Source organism: Macaca thibetana, chromosome 15 (genome assembly GCF_024542745.1).
Source record: "Macaca thibetana thibetana isolate TM-01 chromosome 15, ASM2454274v1, whole genome shotgun sequence".
Lineage (NCBI taxonomy): Eukaryota > Metazoa > Chordata > Mammalia > Primates > Cercopithecidae > Macaca > Macaca thibetana.
In genome coordinates, this window is record NC_065592.1 from 106,162,863 (window position 1) to 106,167,925 (window position 5,063).

The 5,063-nt window shown below is 43.3% G+C and overlaps 1 pseudogene; it reads left to right on the forward strand.

Moving 5' to 3' along the window:
* The first annotated feature begins 759 nt into the window (after window positions 1-759).
* On the forward strand, window positions 760-824 carry LOC126938148 (uncharacterized; annotated as a pseudogene).
* Window positions 825-5,063: the final 4,239 nt, after the last annotated feature.

The window sequence follows — 5,063 nt, forward strand, 5'->3', positions numbered from 1 at the left end:
AAAAATACAAAAATTAGCTGGGCATGGTGGCATGTGCTTATAATCCCAGCTACTCGGGAGGCTGAGGCAGGAGAATTGCTTGAACCCGGGAGGTGGAGGTTGCAGTGAGCAGAGATCACGCCATTGCACTCCAGCGTGGGGGACAGAGTGACACTCCATCTCGAAAAAAAAGAAAAAAGAAAAAGAAATGAACTCAGTGACAGATACATAGCAACTACACAATCTTAACAACATAGAGAAACAGACTAGAAAAGAATGAATGGAGCCTCAGGGTCCTATGAGGCAATACCAACAGATGAAACATTTGTATCATCAGAGTCCCAGAAAGAGAAAAGAAAGAGTATGGGACTGAAAAATATTCAAGGAAATAATGGCTGAAATTTTCCCAACGTTGGCTAAAGTTATAAACCTGCAGATTCAGGAGGCTGAGCTAACATAAATAGGATAAGCCAAAAGAAATCCATGCCAGTACACATTATAATTAACCTTCTGAAAACAAAACACAAAGATGTGCTTGCTTCAGGCTGGGCACAGTGGCTCACGCCTGTAGCAGGCAGATCACCTGAGACCAGGAGTTCGAGACCAGCCTGGCCAACAAGGGGAAACCCTGTCTCTACTAAAAATACAAAAATTAGCTGGGCATGGTGACGTGTGTCTGTAATCCCAGCTACTAGGGAGGCTGAGACAGGAGTATAGCTTGAACCTGGGAGGAGGAGGTTGCAGTGAGCCAAGGTTGTGCCATTGCACTCCCACCTGGGCAACAGAGATTAGCATGGCCCCTGTGCAAGGATGACACACAAATTCATGAAGCCTTCCATATTGGAAAAAAAAAAAAAAACAAAAACTAAACACACAGAAAAAAATCTTGAAAGTAGCATGTGAGAGAAATGACACCTTACCTATAGGGGAAAAGCAATTAAAATGACAGCAGATTTCTCATCTGCAACCATGCATGCTAGAAGGAAATGGCACAACATTCTTCAAGTTGTGAAAAGGATTGTCGGTGGTGAAATCTACATCTAGCAAGAATATCCTCAGGAATGAGTAGAAAATAAAGAATTTTATTTCTCAGACAAATGAAAACAAAGAGTATTTGTTGTTAGCAGGCCTACCTTTTAAAATGGCTTAAAATGTCAAAATAGGAAATAAAAAGCACAAAGAGGCTTGGAACTTTGGAAAAGAACAATGGAATGGGTAAAAATGGGAATAAATATGAGGGACTCTCATTCCCTTCATGAATTTCTTACATCATATTTGATATAAAAATTTTAACATTACATGATATGGTATTTAATGTATGTAGAGGAAATACTTAAGAAAATTATACTTTAAAACTAGAGAGGGATTTCTACTTCTGAAAACATAGAATAGACATAGTTTCCCTATTTATCCCGTTCAGTACAGATAAAATCAAACAGAAATCCATGAAAGGTGGGGGGATGAAGCCTGACTGATTAGGTACCTGGAGACCTGAGGAAGAACACGGAAGCTCCCTTGGCTTTCTTTTAGCCTTGTATATCCCAAACTGGGTGCTAGAGAAGCCTGCAACACAATAGTGCCAGTGAGCACAGGCAAAAATAAACACCTAAGAAACACTGACTCTCTAGTCAAAAGATCAGAAAGAAGCAACCTAGCAAGAGATACAATTTAAATATTAATTTATCCACCCCTAACACTGCAGACAAAGTTCAGGCCCAGGCCCACCCCACAGATGGCTGCGTGGGAAGCCTAGAATTCTACCACCCTTGCCAGGTTTTAATGAGGCACAGTGATCAAGTCAGAGAAAGCTGAGTGGGGAGCTGAGACTTTTATCCTTATGATCCTTATCCCTCCTCCCTCCACAGTGTCAATGGAGACTGTCTGTGGAACCTAGACTTCCAGCCCCATTTGGGCTTAACAAGGCACTCACATTCCCATACATGGGTCCCAGAAGAGACCTAGTGAAGATTCAGGACTTTCACCATTTTTTTTTTTTTTTTTTTTTTTTTTTTTGAGACGGAGTCTGGCTCTGTCGCCCAGGCTGGAGTGCAGTGGCCAGATCTCCGCTCACTGCAAGCTCCGCCTCCCGGGTTTGCGCAATTCTCCTGCCTCAGCCTCCCGAGCAGCTGGGACTACAGGCGCCCGCCACCTCGCCCGGCTTATTTTTTTTTGTATTTTTAGTAGAGACGGGGTTTCACCGTGTTAGCCAGGATGGTCTTGATCTCCTGACCTCGTGATCCGCCCGTCTCGGCCTCCCAAAGTGCTGGGATTACAGGCTTGAGCCACCGTGCCCGGCCAGGACTTTCACCATTACCCAGCAATAATGAAGCCACACCACTATGGTGTTAGTGGAAACCACGTGGGGAGCAGTATTAAGACACCCTGGTGCCTACCAGCCAGGGTGATATTAGCAGAGGCCTAGAGGGGAACCTGAACTCCTGTCCCACTTAGCAGTAATGAAGAGCCCCTTTCCTCTGGTGTCAACAAAGGCTGAGTGGGGAACCTGGATTTTCAATCCTGAAGCAGAAGAATCGCTTGAACCCGGGTGGGGAGGTTGCAGTAAGCCGAGATCGCACCATTGCACTCCAGCCTGGGCATCAAGAGCGAAACTCCGTCTCAAAAAAAAAAAAAAAAAAAAAAAAAAAAAGACATGTTAACCCAGAAGTCTATATCCAGAGAAGAATATCCTCTTTTGGAGTGTTCAAGACATTCTTTTTTTTAAGACAGAGTCTCACGCTAATGCCCAGGCTGGGATGCAATGATGCTGTCTCAGCTCACTGCAACCTCCGCATCCTGGATTCAAGCTATTCTCCTGCCTCAGCCTCCTGAGTAGCTGGGATTACAGGCATGAACCACAACGCCCAGCTAATTTTTGTATTTTTAGTAGAGATGGGGTTTCACCATGTTGGCCAGGCTGGTCTCAAACTCCTGACCTCAAGTGATCTGCACACCTCTGCCTCCCAAAGTGTTGGGATTACAGGCACGAGCCACTGCACCTGGCCCCCAGACATTCTTAAAGGACTTAAAAGTAAATTTGTCACCAGCAGATATACCCTGAAAGAATGGCTAAATGAAGTTTTCTAAACAGAAAAATAAAACAGAGAGTCTTGGAACATCAGGAAGAAGGAACGAATAAGAAGAAAAAAATGTAGGTAAATGCAGTAAACTCTTAAGTTTTCTGAATAACTTTGTTGAAGCAAAAATTATATCACTGTCCAATGTGGTTCTCAATGTATTCAAAGGCAATATTTAAGACAATTATAAATGAGGGTGGGTAGGGCAGGCACGGTGGCTCATACCTGAAATCCCAGCAGTTTGGAAGGCCAAAGCAGGTGGATCACCTGAGGTCAGGAGTTGGAGACCAGCCTACCCAACATATGAAACTCCATCTCCACTAAAAACTACAAATATTAGCCAAACATGGTGGCAGACACCTGTAATCCCAGCTACTTGGGAGGCTGAGGCAGAAGAATCACTTGAACCCGAGAGGTGGAGATTACAGTGAGCCGAGATCGTGCCGCCTGGGGGACAGAGTGAAACTCCTCTCGAAAAATAAATAAATAATAAATGAAGGAGGGCAAAAGGATGTAAAGGTAAATGAAGTTTCTTTTGAGATGGAGTTTCGCTCTTGTTGCCCAGGCTGGAGTGCAATGGCATGATCTCAGCTCATCGCAACCTCCGCCTCCTGGGTTCAAGCGATTCTCCTGCCTCAGCCTCCCAAATAGCTGGGACTACAAGCATGCACCATCACACCCGGCCAATTTTGTATCTTTAGTAGAGATGGGGTTTCCCCATGTTGGTCAGGCTGGTCTCCAACTCCCAACCTTGGGTGATCCGCCTGCCTCGGCCTCCCAAAGTGCTGGGATTACAGGCATGAACCACTGTGCCTGGCTGGTAAATGAAGTTTCTACACATTACTGGGACTGGTAAAACACCAATATTCAGGAAACCAGCAAGATATAACTATTTTATTTATTTTTTGAGATGTATTACAGGCATGCGCCACTACGCCCAGCTAATTTTTTTATTTTACTAGAGATGGGGTTTCGCCATGTTGGCCAGGCTAGCCTTGAACTCCTGACCTCAGATGATCCACCCGCCTCAGCCTTCCCAAAGTGCTGGGATTACAGGTGTGAGCCACTGCACCTGGCCAATATAACTTTATATATATATATATATATATGTGTGTGTGTGTATATATATATGTGTGTATGTGTGTGTGTGTGTGTGTATATATATATATATATTTAATAGTTTAACTGGAAGTTGCTCCTAAGGGCATACAGCAAATCAAGAAATATTTATTTAAGAAAGTCATGGTAAGAACAGCTAGAGTCTGTGGCACTTAAACCGTAGCACACTCTCTCCATTCCCTACCCCCAGCTCAGATTTTTTGGAAGCTCCATTCTGGGTAGTTGTGGCCATGAAGACAGGGCCCCCTCTCCTTCAGCTCCTAATCAGGGGATATGGCGTATCACAGGAGGGATAGGTTTCCAGCATTCCTCATCCTCTTTCATTCCAAGTTAAAGAGACTAAATTCCTGGTGAGACTGAGACCTCCCCCCACTCAACACCTACTCCTAGGGTGGAAGCTCTACCCCAGCTGAACACACCAGAACAACTAGGCGGAATATCAACAACAGATGACTTAACTCTCACCAACTAGTTCTAACAGAACACTCCATCTTTAACAATGGAAAAATACACATTCTTCTCAAAAGCATATGAAACATTTTTTGGGATAGACCACATGTAAAGTAATCAAACAAGCCTCAGTAAGTTAAAAAGATTAAAACAAAGTATGTCTTTGACCACAATTAAGTAAAATTATAAATTAATAACAATGAAAAATTGGAAATTCACAAATATATAGAAATTTAAAAATACATTTTTAACCAATGGGTGAAAGAAATGAAAATGAAACCACAACATACCAAAACTTAAGGGATGCAGCTAAAGCAGTGCTTAGATAGAATTTTTTTTTTTTTTTTTTGAGACGGAGTTTCACTTTTATTGCCCAGACTGGAGTGCAGTGGTGCGATCTCTGCTCACTGCAACCTCCACCTCTGGGGTTCAAGCAATTCT